The 16903-nt window shown below is 36.1% G+C and overlaps 1 protein-coding gene across 41 annotated transcripts in view; it reads right to left on the bottom strand.

The window, feature by feature from the left end:
* Positions 1–16903, bottom strand: part of EIF4G3 (eukaryotic translation initiation factor 4 gamma 3) — a 368231-nt gene that overhangs the window by 243226 nt on the left and 108102 nt on the right. The window lies entirely within an intron of this gene.

Below are 16903 nucleotides of genomic sequence, written 5' to 3'. Positions count from 1 at the left end.
CTGGCCAGATGCTGTGGCTTATGCCTGTAATCCCAGCACTTTGGGAGGCCAACACAGGAAGACTGCTTAAGAACAGAAGTTTCAGACCAGCCTGTGCAACATAGCAAGACTTCAACTGTATTTTTAAAAAAAAAAATTTTTTTTCATTAGCTAGGCATGGTGGCATCCATCTGTAGACATAGCTACTTGGGAAGCTGAGGCAAAAGGACTGCTTGGGCCCAGGAGTTCAAGGCTTACAGTGAGCTATGATCACACCACTGTACTACAACCTGGGTGACAGAGGAAAACCCTATCTCTTTAAATACAAAAAAATTTTTAAAAAGGACATCTAAATATACATATACATACACATGTGTAGGAATATTTCTATAAACATTATTTGTTTACGTATGCATATAATACACACACATACATCTAAAAACATGTATATGTAATATTTTTAAAGATCTGTAAAGAGATATACCAAAATCTTAACAGAAAGCATTACAGGTATTTATTTTCTCATTTATATTTTCTAATATAATACAATAATCACAAATTTATACAACTGAAAAATAATCAGCATGTTTTTACGTAACCAAAAATTTCATTTTCTCCGTTTTTTGCAGGCAATAAATTGCTCATCAGCCCATTACGGATATGAAACCACTTTACTCAGACCCCTAGTGGAAGTGTCTACCAATCAATCCTAGCCAGCTCTTCCCTCTCATAGACTAATGCAGACTTAACACTGATGGTTTTGCAAACTTTCATGAATTATGGGCAGTTCTGTCCTCTGCTAAAATGAAAGAAGTCATTCTCCTTAAGCAATAGTTCTTAAATTTGAGAGGAACACAAACCCTTTGCCAATCTAGCATAAAATACAGACTTCTCAGAATCGTGTTATTAAATACATAAAATACATAGGATTATGACAACAAATGATCTATATTGAAATACAGGTATAAAAATATTAAAACAAATTCCTGACATAGTAATATATGTTCTTCAGTGGTGCGTTAAAAATAATAACTAATGGCAATTGTTGTCTATATTCGTAATGCAAAGAAATGCTAAAATTCATCATTAGACATATTCTCTATTTTCAGTTCATAGGTCTTCTGAATTTTATCATAAAGTTAAAAACTCTGCTCAGGGAAAAAGGAAAATGGCCTGGAATTCACTCAGTCAAAAGGTCTGAAGAAAATCTAGTCCCTGGTACTCTAACCTTCAAGTCACTTATAACTCTCTAAACAGATATAAACATCTTCAGGATCAGCTACCTGATCCCAATACTGAAATCAAATGGACTCACACAGAACTAACTAGAACCAAAAGCTTACGAGTTAAAAGACACATAAATGATGCTACCATATGACCAAAGATTAACACTTAAAATAATTGTATCTACTTTCATCCTTGTTTTTTAAATAACTTTGATTATGATTTTCTTGGGAAAATTTTGTTTCCAATTTTGAGTGACTATTACATTTATAAGGGCATAAAGTTTACCATGAAATGTAACAGCATATATAAATCTCACCAAGGAAATTTTTCAAAGGAGAAAAGTTGGATTGCTATTTAAACATCTACTTTAGAAAATTAATAATCAGAAATGAAGAGCTCTTATAAGAAAATTTCTTACAACAAAGCTTATGAATTTATATTATTTCCCATGTTTTAGAATTAATTATTTTGATATTTTGCTAAAGTAAAACCTCAATATGAATACACATTTTTAACACGGGAAAAATTCTGTACAGTGAAATAAAGTGAAAATAAAAAGAGAGCAAAGAAGTTAACTATATAAAATCTATCTTAGACCAGTTTTATGATTTATTCTGATAAAAATTAAATACCAAATTTGCCCATGACAATTAAATCATAGTAAATTTTTAAAATACTATTGATAAAAAATATTAAAATACATTGTATGTTTATCAATTAAACTAACAAAAGCAAGTTAAAATAAAATCTTTGCCCCATTATTGGCAGGGATCTAAGGAAACAGGACACAGATAAAATACTGTGAATGGGTTACTTTACTATCTTCCCAGGATTACAGAGCAATGTGTCACCAAGTGCTTCAAAACCATCACCCCAAAATTATTTCACTTTAGAGTACATACCCTAAAGAAAATCTCACCTCAAAAATTAGGAACTTAAAGATATATCCAGTGCATTTCACATGATGGCAAAAACAGGTAGAAATAGCAACCAATGGGAAAATGAAGTAACATAACTGAACTAAATACATAAAAAATATAAACCTGTACACTAGTATCAATAGAAATATATGAAATAATTAGGAATAATAAAGGAAAAATACATCTGCAGAGTTGTAAAGACTGTAAGCTATGTTTCTTACAGAACTGTAAAGAGGTACTGACATATACTGAAGAATACTGAAAGAACAATTTAAATTATTACCATAAAATTAGTATCCACTGGTTTGTCAGAAAACTATTATATTGCCCCATAAAACACAAATGTTTGAGAGAAAGAGAAAAAGCATTGTGCCAAAGCCAAAAGTGCTGTTCTTTCTACATAAAAAGCTTCCTTAAAGGAAACACCAATGAAAAACAACTTTCAGGGGTATATCCCTATGGTATGCATCCTTTGCAACTCTAAATAGTTCTGCCAAACTGGTAATCCTTTGGTATCAGATATTCTAAAAAGGCACTTCCTCCTAAATTTGGGGATGTCTACTAATAAAAGCAGGCCAAAGAAAATAAGTCTGTATCAAAATAATAGAAGAACTAGAATTTCTAAGAAATTCTTCCTAGAAACAGGCTGTTACATATAATAAAAATCTCTCAGCTTCACTGTGCTCTATTCAATTCAAATAAGATCCTCTATTACATATGTCACACTGCATTAGGCATTCCATATTCGCTTTTAGTGTATTTGTTACAGGGCTTAATGTCTCTGCCAGGGAAAAAGGTATACCATCTTTAACTAGAAATTATACAGAACAGAAATAGCACAATCCTATCCCAAAGAAATGGCACAAAGGCTAATAAAATTGTCATAGATAAAAATCAAATTTACACTAAAATTTAAATACCTCTTGCAAAATATTCCTAAATTAATGATTACCGAATCCTCTATTATCTAGCTAAGGGTTCTTCTCTCTTGGTAAACTGTTCAATTTCAGGTCATACTGTTGAAATCCATCTTCTTTACAGGGAGTAGCAACAAGTTCTCATACAAAGAAAACAAGTACGTTTTCCCATTATTTGGAAGATATTGCTACCTTCTCAATTATGAAGGCTGGGAGGGAGCAGAGGTGTAGAACAGCTGAAAACAGCAACTACTTAACTACCTCCAAAGCTAAACAGACTGTTGTCTTTTCTATAATATTAATCCTAAGCAAAATACATCAACCATTTCTTGTAGTGCAATATATGTTTGTGTGTACTGCTTATTGCATTTAAAAGAAAATATGCCCGAGAAACATTTTTGTTTCTTATAGATATTATATTTTTGCATTGGTAACAATGTGGGGCTTCCAAAATTCTCATTCTCTTGCTGGTAGAAATGTAAACTGGTACAACCACTTTGGGAAGCAATTTGGCAGTAGCTGGTAAGCTTGGAAACAGTCATGCCCTATGACCCAGCCATTCCACTCCTAGGTATACATCTGGTTGAAAACAATGAAAATGTGCACCAGGGTACATGAACAAAAATGTTCATAGTTGTATTGTTTTAATAACCAAAAATTGGAAACAACCCAACTGTTCATTAACAGAATTGATCAATAATGAAATTTTCATGCACTGAAAATTTTCCTATACAGAAACAGAATAAAAAACTACCATAACACAATTTACATGACCCTCATAAATGGTACTGAGTAAAAGATTAAGAAGAATATATAAAGTATGATTCCATTTATCCAAATATCCAAAACCGGCAAAACTTGACCGTATTAGTCAATAGATGTACACGTGTTTAGCAACACTATAAAGAGAAGCAGGAAAATGACTTTTAAAAGGCAGATAGTATTATTTCTGGGGAGAGAGGAAATTATGACAGAAAGGGCATGTAATTTTTTTAAAGCTGGTTTAAAATTTTTTTTTTGCTTTAAAATTATTTGTTAAACTCTACCTTTAAGTTTTATGTACTTGTATGAATGTGTATTTTAATCCTCTTCCACACCACCTACCTCAAAAACAAGATTAAAGACAAAAACAAGCAAACTACTAACACCTGTGATAAAATATCACTTACATTGGTATTATACTGTTACTCTGCATAGAAGAAAGAAAATTTAAAAAGAAATACTGCTGCAAGAAAGAAAAGCTCTAAAATTTTGACTCAGTGGAAACTTCAGGTAGCTAGTGAATTTTCATTCAAGATTTCCACCAAAAAATAATCTCCTATAAAATTAATGATATTTGGTGGTTGGTGACCAATATTAACTTGACAGAGTTTTTTAAAAATTTAAGGTAGACCATAAAGATCATGCAAATTAGGATTAGTCATTAGGTATAAAGTTTATTTATCTAGCACTAACTTATTGGATTTGATTATATTCTGGCCAATTAAGAGCTATCATACATAAACCACAATTTTCAAATAATAAATAAAATATGGAAAACAAAGTTTCCTTAACATGATCATTCTTACATGACTCCAGAGCAAGAGAAATACCCCCTGGAGGAAACAAAATGGGAAAAAACTGGCCAGATGTAAACAACAGAGATTAGGGACTATGGAAAACGATAAGAGAATGGCCACTCTCCAGAGGGCAGCAGATACTGAGATACTCTCCTGTAGTCAAGTACTGGCATGCAGGAATTCCAGATAAGCAGTGCTACTTCTTCAAAATTTTCAAGAGTAACCAAAAATAAGCCTTTCTGCATGAAATTGTCCTGACTTCCCATACACACTACAAGCCAAATAAACCATATATTGGTATATTAAAAACACAGGCAGCCAGAGTGTGGACATGGCTCTAGGGGTATCTCATGATCATCATCAAATATAAACTTGCTTTTTCATTTTTTTTTTTTTATGAAATCGGGTCTCACTGTGTTGCCCAGGCTGGGGTGCATTGGTGTGATCACAGCTCATTGCAGCCTCCATCTCCCAGGCTTAAGTGATCCATCCACCTCAGCCTCCACAGTAGCTGGGACTACACGTACATGCCACCATGCCCATTAATTTTTCTTCTTCTTCTCTCTCTTTTTTTTTTTTTTTTTTTTTTAGTAGAGACAAGTTCTCACTGTGTTGCCCAGGCTGGTCTCAAACTCTGAAACTCAAGTGATCCTCCTACCTCCGCTTCCCAAAGTGCCAGGATTATAGGTATGAGCCACCACACCTGGCCAAACTTTCTATAAATACTCAGATATAGACTTGTGACTGGATTCTACACAAACAGGCATTGACTGAATAGATATATTGTTAAATATAACACACACACAAACCACTGTTTTTATTCTATATATTTTATATAATACGAATGAAAACATACTGCTTTAAAAAGTATAGTAATTAATCAGTTACTAAAAGAATAACAGGAAACTCCAGGATTCCTATCAAGTAAATTAATTTTTCAGCAACAAATGATTCCTATAAAAGTAAAAGGCACATGGTTTATATGTGTGACATCCCTTATTTTCTAAATCCCAAGAAAAAGTTTATTTAGTGAGGTCATCTAAAAACATTTCAGCAGCTGCAACTCATACACAGAAATAACAAAGTTCAATTCTGGGTAGTTTTGAAAGATCCCAAAGCTTTTCTTATGTGGGTAATTTATATACTTTATGCTCCTCAAGCAGCAGAATAGATAAGTCAAGTCTTTTTCCCTTCATTAATATTTTGTATCATCCTAGTTCTTCCTTCAGGTCATTTATTTCCCCAAATCTACAGATATTGAGAACTAAATAAAAGCTGGTCTGCTCAACTAAAAGGAGCACTACAGTGGATATGAGGAAGGAAGTTTTACTTATACATGACACTATTTGAATTCTGTTAATATCATTGCCAATCCCCAACCACCAAGAAAAAAAGAGAAAGAAAAAGAAAATGGCATTCCTCCTTGCTCTACTCTTACCTATACTTAATAGGTTGAATTACATGAAATTCCAGATTTACAGATATTCAAGTATATTTTAACCTTAAAAAAGAAACGGTAATTTTATATGATTCAAGTAATACTTAAAAACTCAAGCAAACACATACCATGTATGTTCTACTATGGACTTTGTCAGCACTGGGTTTAATTCTGAGGGTTGCTTTTCTTATTTAGTAACTATCCAATAGAAACAAGAAAATGTTGTTAAAATTGGAGGGTCAGTAACAATGCTAACAAATGAAAAAATAAACGAATAAGAAAGAAGCACTTCCAAAAATGTCTAGGTATCAAAGGTTAACGAAAGTGGACCCTATGTGAATCCTTGAGGGCCACAGGGCAAACTCTTTTTATTGAGACAGGGTCTGTATCACCTAGGCAGGTGTATAGTGGCCCGATCTCGGCTCACTGCAGGTTCCACCTACCTCCCAGGCTCAAGTGATCCTCCCACTTCAGCCTCCTGAGTAGCTGGGACTACAGGCATGCACTACCATGCCCGGCTAATTTTTTATTTTTTGTAGAGACGAGATTTCACCATGGTGCCCAGGCTGGTCTTAAACTTCTAGGCTCAAGGGGTCCGCCTGCCTTGGCCCTCCAAAGTGCTGAAATTACAGGCGTGCGTCACTGCATCCAGCCAGGGTGGACTCAAATCTAAGATGGCTCTCAGTATTCCTGTACTTGGTGTACACACCCTGAATAATTCCCTCCTCTGAAGAATAAGGGGTGCCAGTGAATATAATAGGGTATCAGTGATCTGGCTAGGTAATTTATCAGTTATCTGAATTAATCAAGAGACAAATCACAAACTTAACAGCTTAAAACAACACACATTTAAGTCCTTGTTGGCGTGGTAAGGACTTAGGGTTTTATTCTAACATGACTGGGAACCTACTGGAAGTTTTAAAAGCAGGAGTGTGAAAAGATCGAATGTTTTCCAAAGATCATTTTGGTTGCTTTGTAAGAATAAGAACTGAAGAGTACAAGAATAGAAGCAGAGATTAGTTAAAAGCTATCATGCCAGGCCACAGTGGCTCACATCTGTAGTCCCAGCTACTTGGGAGCGTAAGGCAAGAGGCCCAACAGTTCGGCGCTGTAAGGCACCATGATCATGCCTGTGAAAAGCCACTGCATCGCAGCGTGGTCAACATAGCAAGATCCTGTCTCTTAAGAAAAAAAAAAAAAAAAAAAGCTACTGCAATCATCTTGGCCACAGCTAATGGTGGCTTAGAACACAGTAGTAACAAGATACTTTGTTTGAGCAGGTGGGACAGAAAGGAATGTAGACTGATTGATTCATTCATTCATTTAACATATATTTATTGAGAACTTTATACCAAGCATTGTACTAGGTGCATGGAATACATCAGTAAGAGAGACTAAAATCCCTGCATTCCTGGAGTTTATGGTCTAGCTGAAATACTAACAGCCATAATACTTAAATAAATTATATAGTATACTTGAAAGTGATAGATTATGGATATCAGGGATGGATTTTAAGTTTATGGCTTGAAAGATTAGGTGGGAAGAAGGGAAAGTATTCCTAATCCAAAATGCTTGGTACCAGAAGTATTTCAGGTTTTTTTTTAATTTTTGAATATATGCACTGTACCACTTCAGCAGCCCTAATCCAAAAATCCAAAATCCAAATGCTCTAATGATCATTTTCCTTGAGCATCATGTTGGCACTCCAAAACATTCAGATTGTGAAGCATTGTATATTTTTGGATCGGGATGTTCAACCTGTTATTACTGTGAGACAGGATTAGAGGCAGAATAGACAAAGGGAAAGGGATAACCGCAAGTAGTTTTAGATGCCTATCAGAGACTCAAATGGAAATAATAAGTAGTGTGTTGAATACATGAATCTAAGCTCAGGAGAGCAGTCAGGGCCAAGCAAGTAAATCTAGAGGTAGGTTCATTACCAACATTCCACATAGCATCTAAGCTAATTATCAAAACTAGCAAATTTCAGATGAAAAAGTCTGAAACTTATGAGAGGAAGATGGCAAAAGGCAAAGCTAAAATTTATTTCTGGATCAATTTTGTCAATGTCAATTGTTACATACTCAAGGTTGTGCTCACTCTCATTATGTAATCAATATGGTTTATTTCTCTGCTTGTTTTTTTTTTTTTTTTCTTTTTTGAGACAGAGTCTCACTCTGTCACCCAGGCTGCAGTACAGTGGCGCGATCTCGGCTCACTGTAACCTTCACCTCCCGGGTTCAAGCAATTCTCCTGCCTTAGCCTCCCAAGTAGCCGGGACTACAGGCACATGCCACCATGCCTGGCTAATTTTTGTATTTTTAATAGGACAAGATTTCACCATGTTGGCCAGGCTGGTCTCAAATACCTGACCTCAAGTGATCCATCCACCTTGGACTCCCAAAGTGCTGAGATTACAGGCGTGAGCCACCGCACCCAGTCTCTCTGCTTGCTTTTTGTTTGTTTGTTTCTGAGGCAGGGTCTTGCTCTGTCACTCAGGCTGAAGCATAGTAGTGCGATCATAGCCCACTGCAACCTCAAACTCCAGGGCTCAAGCAATCCTCTCGTTTCAGCCTCCCAAATAGTTAAAACTACATGTGTGTGCCACTACACTGGGCTAATTTGTTTTATTTTTTGGTGAGACAGGGCCTCACTATGTTGCCCAGGCTGGCTTCAAACTCCTGGGCTCAAGCAATCCTCCCACCTCAGCCTCCCAAAGTACTGGGATTACAGGCATGAGCCACTACTCCTAGCCTCTGCTTATAATTCTAAAAGAAAATAAACAAGATCATCAGAGAATAAATCAGTAATATCCTAAACTAAAATTAAATCAAAGTCAGAATCTCAGAATTTCAAAATATAGGCAAAAGGTGACTAAGGAACAATCAAACCAATGTCAGTAGTCTCAGGATTGATATGGATCTAGCACCACAGAGAAGACGTAAGCAGTAGATATATCCACAGATATAGATATAGATACAGATATAGATATACCTATTTTTTTGAGATGGAGTTTTACTCGTTGCCCAAGCTGGAGTGCAATGGTGCAATCTTGGCTCACTGCAACCACCGCCTCCCGGGTTCAAGTGATTCTCCTGCCTCAGCCTCCCAAGTAGCTGGGATTACAGGTACGTGCCACCACGCCTGGCTAATTTTTTCTATTTTTAGTAGAAACGGGGTTTTACCATGTTAGCCAGGCGGGTCTTGAACTCCTGACCTCAGATGATCTGCCCACCTTGGCCTCCCAAAGTGCTAGGATTACAGGCGTGAGCCACGGTGCCCAGCCAATATATATATATTTTAAATAATGGGTCTGCTCATGCTGGGACAGAATATAAAGGATAGGCAGGATACCATACAGCAATCCAAACCAGTTTGATATGATTCCTAATTTCACCTACTCTGTCATCATAAATGAGTTATGTGATAAATACCATAGAATATATATTTATTTTTTTAATTTTTTTGAGGCTGGGTCTCACTTTGTCACCCAAGCTAGAATGCAGTGGCACAATCACAACTCAGTGGCGCCTCCACCTCCCAAGCTCAATCAATCCTCTCACCTCAGCCTCCTGAATAGCTGGGACTACAGGCACATGCTACGACGCCCGGCTAATAGGAGATGTATTTAAAGTACTGCTGAAAAATCAAAAGTAACCAGGTCTGAGAAGAATCTGGAAGGGTTTGGTGGCACCTGACTTACACTTTGAGAACAACAAGGGTTCAGATCAAAAGTTAGAGGCAGTATTTTGAAAAGAATATTGATTCTGCTGAGAGAGCATTAAAAAAAATAGAAAATTAATGGATGCCAAGAAACTATGTGACAGTTGTTTGAACACTGTAAGAGTAAAAAATACTAACTCATTAGAGAACAAGTAAATACATTCTTAAAATATATATTTAGAAAAATGTGTTTTAAAAATGAGAAGTTGCTTACGGTCTAATTTTAAGTAAAGAAAGCAGGACACTAATTGGTGGTACACTAATAACTTTTTTTTTTAAGTGCACAGCAAAACAACTTGAAGGATCACGTTAAAATGGGTGGTGTGAGTCTTTTGTAAACAACATCACGGATCATGTTTTTCCTGTCATACTTTTCATTTTGGGGGGGGGTTGTTGTGGGGGACGCAGTCTCACTCTGTTGCCCAGACTGGAGTGCAGTGGTGCAATCTTGGCTCACTGCAACCTCCGCCTCCCGGGTTCAAGCAATTCTCCTGCCTCGGCCTCCCAAGTAGCTGGGATTACAGGCGCATGCCATCACACCCAGCTAATTTTTTTTTTTTTTTTTTTTTGGTATTTTTATCACAGATGGGGTTTTGCCACCTTGGCCAGGCTGGTCTGCAACTCCTGACCTGACCTCAAGTGATTCACCTGCCTCAGCCTCCCAAAGTGCTGAGATTACAGGCATGAGCCACCATGCCCAGCCTCCTGTCATACTTTTCTCTGTGTTTCCATTTTTCTAGCAGACACATTAATTTTATAGTGAGCAAAATCTGCTATTTGGAACTTGGCAGTGAGGTATCCAGACTGTCTTATAAAATCCTGCTTAAGCCAATGATGTAGTTGAGGATGGCGAGGTTCATGCTATCCTTTGTGCCCTGCAGCCACCCAGAGACTGCAAGGACACAATCAGTGAGTGATCACTGATTCTTATCATCTGTTTGTGTCCTTGCAATCCTTGTGGACAGGAATAGGATTTAATGAGTACTTATGACAGTACTTGCAGACAAGTGGCCACTCAGATGTTTAACTATAAATATTTTCTCTGTTACTAACTCAACCAAATCTTACTATTATATGGCTATTTGAGGGTAAAATTATTTAGAATATCAACTCATGAAGACATCAGGTAGCCAGGGCTGCTTTGCAGTGTAAAGGGAGGAAGCCAAGATAGTAAAAACATTTTTATTTTTTTCACTGCTAATAGAATCGTGTAGCACTGTATTATGATTCCAAGGTCCTTTCCCAGTTCAACAGCAAAACCTTGATCAGTTAGGAATGACTGTCTTGAATAAAAAAAAAGAGTGGTAAGGTTTGTCTATTCTACTAAATCCAATCATTCAGTAAAACTACACAAAATTAGTAACAGTCTACATAAGCATAACAAATTAACTCCTTACTTTTTCAAGGAATACATATATTACAGGCCAATTGCTGTCCCTGTGGTCAGAAGCAGGAACACTTGACAACTCCTCAGAAGATGTGGAGTGAAGACTTTTAACATCATCTGAGGAGTGATGGCTTTTAACAGACACTCACATTCTCTTTCTTATGTTCAAAATCCACAGTCAGAGCTTTCCACCAAGACAAGGTTGTATGCGAGTCTGGAGATTACTGATATACATTCAGTGACTGCAATGGAATTAGTCATTTACCAACTTACAACTTAATTTTTTAAAACTAATGCCTTACTATTTTCCTGTTGATCTTTAGTCAGTTGCTAATCAACTAGTTATTTAACTGATCCAAGGTAAGTGAATTCTATTTTAATTCCAAGGTATTAATAAATCTCAGATTTTAGTATTCAACTATAAGCATAAATTCAATTATATTATCAAAACCACAATATTAAGTTCCTCTGACACAGATCCAAATCATGTAAGATGTGTGATATATGCCCCCATTCTGAGGCTGAGTCACGAATTATCACTTTCCAAACACAAACTTGAAAGAAGGAACATAAACAGAAGGTAAACAGATTCAAGGTATCCAAGTAGGCTAAACAGCATCAATAAAAGAGCACGGGGCTGTTTCTACCAAAAAAAAAAATTTGGCATGGTGGTGTGCACTTGTAGTCCTAGCTCTGGGGAGGCTGGGAGAGAAGGATTAAGCCCAGAAGTTGCAGCAAGCTATGATCATGCTACTGCACTCCAGCCTGGGAGACAGACTGAAACTCTATCTTAAAAAAAAAAAAAACAGTGGTGGGGCGGCGGGGGGAAGAAAAAAAGAAAAAAATGAGCATGGGTTTTGGTGTCAGAGACCTAAGTTTGAATTCTGGCTCTACTATACAGAAACTATATAAGCAAATTACTTAAGTTTAGTTTCCTCTTCTGTAAAAGTGAAAAGCAAGGACTTATCATGCTGATTTATTCAACACACTAAGATAATATTTATCATAATGCCTAGTATATAAAAAGTGTGTTTAATTATTTACAAATATTTAAACTGTTGGTTTAAAATCCTAATATTAAGCCAGTAAGTGTAAGACAGTTTTGGGGTGAAATGATTCCTGCTTGATTTTCATTTATACAAATGGGGGTGAGGGTGTTACAAGAAACCTAAAGCTGTGGTTTGCAAAGTCTAATCCTTTAAGCAAGTTTAAAATAAATACTTGACCAGCCTAGGAAACATGGCAAAACCCTGTCTCTAATAAAAATACAAAAATTAGCCGGAGGTTGTGGCTACTCAAGAGGCTGAAGTGGGAGAGGGCCAACTGAGCCCAGGAGGTCAAGGCTGCAGTGAGCCATGATCATACCACTGGGCAACAGAGCGAGACTCTGTCTCAAAAGAAAATTAATAATAACAAATAACTAAATACTTGACACCTCATCCTAATTGATTTTTCTGAATTTTTTAAAGAGTTATGGCGGGAGGGGGAGGGATGAGGGGCCAGGTCCTGCAGCCTCATCAGACTCAGTCCACTCCTGGAGGAAAAAAAAAGAAAGTAAAAAATATAAAAACATTTAAAAAAATAAAGTTACTAAACAAATGCTTATTGAACAAAGAATAACAATATACCATTGATTTTACATTAGATATGTTAAAAATTAACATAGAAATGTTATAGCCATAAGAAATTAACATAGTCAAAAGTTCTTTGGGATCTGTAACAGCTAAAGAAACTAAACACCTTTCTAATCTAGTATTCTGCATTCTATATGGCAATTAAGCAACCACAGAATGACAGTTTAAATGCACAAAGAACAGTTTCTAATCCTTCACAATTTCTTGCCTACAGAATTCCCCTGACAGCCAGATGTGCTTTTAAACGATAAAAAGGGAACTGTATAAAGTTGAAGTTAAATGCTCCAGTGTCTATCAAAGTTTACAGTAAAAACTGATCGTTCTATTCATGCCAACAACTTCATGGCAATAATAAATCCATGCCTGGAGATACTAATGGTCTTTGTTTCCTTTTCCTTAAAATAATTAAAACTCCATTTACCACACAACTAGTTATTAAAATCTAATTTCCTATGACTCATTTTAGTTAAACGTGGTCCATATCAGTTGTTTTATTTTTAAAAATAGTACATATACTTTGTAAAATTGCTGTGAAGGGAATATCCCACAGTTCAAAGAAACACATTTTCAGTTTTCAAACATTAAAGAACTTTATTATTATTTCTACTATTTTCTTATCCCAGAAATTCAAAAGACATTTATAACTGGCATTTAACAAAATAACATATCCTTGTATCTTTAAGGTTAATCCTTCTTTTGAAGAAAAGTAATCAAGTAAATACATATTAAGTAATTTTTTCTTTTTTTTTTTTTTTTTGAGACGGAGTTTCATTCTTATCACCTAGGGTGGATTGCAATGGCATGATCTTGGCTAACTGCAACCTCTGCTTCTGGGGTTTAAGGGATTCTCCTGCCTCAGCCTCCCAAACAGCTGGGATTACAGGCGCCCACCACCATGCCTGGCTAATTTTTGTATTTTTAGTAGAGACAGGTTTTCACCGTGTTGGCCAGGCTGGTCTCGAACTCCCAACCTCAGGTGATCTGCCCACCATAGCCTCCTAAAGTGCTAGGATTACAGGCATGAGCCACCACGTCTGGCTTTTATTAAATAATATTTTAACAAGGTATCTGATTTAACATTTAATGAGCAAATTCACATTAAATATTAACAACAAGGAATCCTAACTTTCATAAATGTTATTAATCAGCAAGCAGATACCATGATGGGTAGAAAAAGACATAAAATTTTTAATAACCAGAATACAACTGAGTACCACATGTATAAATGCTTTTTAAGAAAATACTTCAAAATAGAAGGGTAAATACAATCTTAATAAGATACCTCTCCATTTAATACACTGTAAAGTCGAAGTTGAGCTATTTCCAAATCCTAGGAATCAGGTTCAAAGTGCAACACAGCACCGCTGCAAGGGGAAAATCTGTCTAGACTAGAATAAGGAATCTTATCAGTGAGAGTTATTGAACTCTCTTAAAACTGCAGTTAAAAAATAAAAAAAGAGGCCAGGCACAGTGCTTCACGCCACTGCACTCCAGCCTGAGTGACAGAGCGAGACTTCATCTCAAAAAAAAAAATAAACAAAAAATAAAATAAAAAAAGAAAACCCCTATGTTTGTATGTTTACTGTTCTGCAAAGTAGATTCATACCTTTCATCAGATTTTCAAAAGGGTCCTAATCCCCCAAAAATTGAGTATTGCTTTTGACCTTATTTGTGATCTTAACAAAAAGAAGGGTCCGGGCACAGTGGCTGATGCCTATAATCCCAGCACTTTGGGAGGCCGAGGTGGGTGTATCACCTGAGGTCAGGAGTTCAAGACCAGCCTGGTCAACATGGTGAAACCCTGTCTCTACTAAAAATACAAAAAATTAGCCGGGCATAAGGCACCTGTAATCCCAGCTACTCGGGAGGCTGAGGCATGAGTATCGCTTGAACCTAGGAGGTAGAGGTTGCAGTGAGCCGAGATCATACCACTGCACCTGCACTCCAGTCTGGGCGACAGAGTGAAACTCTGTCTTTAAAAAAAAAAAAAAAAAACAGAATACTTCACATGAACTTGTAGATTCAAAACAGACCTGTATTCAAATTACATGTCTCCAAGTCCCATTTTCCTTTGTTGTAAACAAAGGTTGTCATAAGTATTAAATAATATCATGAATGTAAAGCATTTAGCACAGTGTCTGGGACACTGTAGTCACTCAATAAATGTTAAAAGATCCACCGAAGTTCAAATCCAACCTCTACCACACACTACCTGGATAACTTTGGGCAGGATACGTCACCTCTGTGTCTATTTGCCAACTAACAATGGGAAATGTAATTATACCTACCTCATACAGTTGTCATAAGGATTGAGTTAATACACATAAAATGCTTAGAAAAGTAACTGTTACACAGTAAGTGTTACTTATAGTAATAAAGAAAATGTTCTACAGATTGAGTATCCCTATCTGAAAAATTTGGAACCAGAAATGTTTCAGATTTCAGATTTTGGAACACCTGCAAACAGTTACCAGTTCAGCACCCCCAATCTGAAAATCCAAAATCTGAACTGCTCCATTGAGCATTTCCCTTGAGAATAATGCTGGTACACAAAAAGTTTCAGGTTTTAGAACATATCAGATTTTGAATGTTTTGATTAGAGATGCTCAACCTGTATAAACTATTCTGTTGAGTTTTTCACCAGTTAACTCCTCTGCCTAGGTTTGGTCAATTTTTGTTATCTATTTCATGGCTCATTACACTATGTAGCTGTAACCTTATCCTCCACCTCAAAGGCTTTAACTGATGTATGTACACTCATTCCAATATCTTGTAAGATGCAGTCCAAACTTGCTGCCCACCTACATTTTATGGCTTCTTAGAGTTCATCTAGATACCATCTTTCTCTGTTTAACCATGCTTCACTCCTCCAAGTACTTTTGCTTAATGAGAATCCAGAAAAACTATACCAGTAAATGTTACTACTTATTTACATATTTTTGTTCTCATTTACATAATCATTAATGTCTCTTCCTCACACTCCCACATGTACTTAAAACAATGTATCACCATCTTGCCTGGTAAAATGAGCACTCTTAAAGACAAGGATCACAGTGTCCACCACTGCTTTCTCACATTACCAGGCACAAAACCTTGCATATAGCTCTCATTCAATATATGTTTTCTAAATTAAGTTTATCTCAATATTCTTAAAAGCTCTGCAACATCTCCAAGGTTTAGTCCCCTGAAAAGCAAGCTCCAAGAGGCCAGAGGATCTTTCAGTTATTTTGTACTTAGGAAAACACAGAAAAGTAACTTCAAACACATTTTAGGCTGTCACAACAGGAAAGGCTGTTCTCTATTTAGAAAGAAAGGCAAAACAGAAAAAAGACTGAGTCTAACTCGTACGAATTTTTACCGGGGGAGAGGAGGGGGCAGGAAAGCAGCAGCAGCATCTGGATTTCACAAATATTTGATGACACTGACTGTGAGGTTTGTCAAAAGAAAAGAGGATGAGCTAATCATGGGTAAGAATGAGATTTTTTTTGTTGTTTTACGTAAAAGGTGAGCACAGGAAGAATAGGGAAATGAAATATACTCAATCATGGTTATCTTATAAATCATTATAGAATTCAGTCAAAGATGATCTTTCAAAGTAATGCAAGACTTGAACTCAGCTAACTGTCCTATATTAAAATTTTGGAAAAATAAATTTAAGACCACAAAGGAAAACGGCAAGCCACAACTTATTACTGCTAATACAATATTATTTTTCAATAATCTAGGAAAATTTTAAGGCCACTGTGGAAAACCATTTGCATCTAGTGATTGAATCAGAATAGAATTATTACCAATTTGCATATCAGGCAGTGGCAACTAAGACTGTGGAAAAAAAAAGTTTGATGCTTACTTTCTCTAATTGCTACAATAATGTATAAACATGATTTTTGTTAATAAAAAGAAAAAGTAGTGCCCTCTTTACCCTTCAAATCCCACTCCACTCCCTATGGCAAAATGATTAATACTCTGAAGCACATTATTACAAACCTTTCTATACACTTACAAATGTGTAAAAATAATAGCAACAACACAATAATAAATATTCAATGACATGTTTTCCTCTCCACTTATCAAAACATTAGAGATCTTTCCAAGTCAATAAACATACCTACTTCATTC

The sequence above is a fragment of the Pan paniscus genome, chromosome 1 (genome assembly GCF_029289425.2).
Source record: "Pan paniscus chromosome 1, NHGRI_mPanPan1-v2.0_pri, whole genome shotgun sequence".
Lineage (NCBI taxonomy): Eukaryota > Metazoa > Chordata > Mammalia > Primates > Hominidae > Pan > Pan paniscus.
Note: the sequence above shows the minus strand (reverse complement) of the source record. Positions and strands in the feature narration are given on the sequence as shown.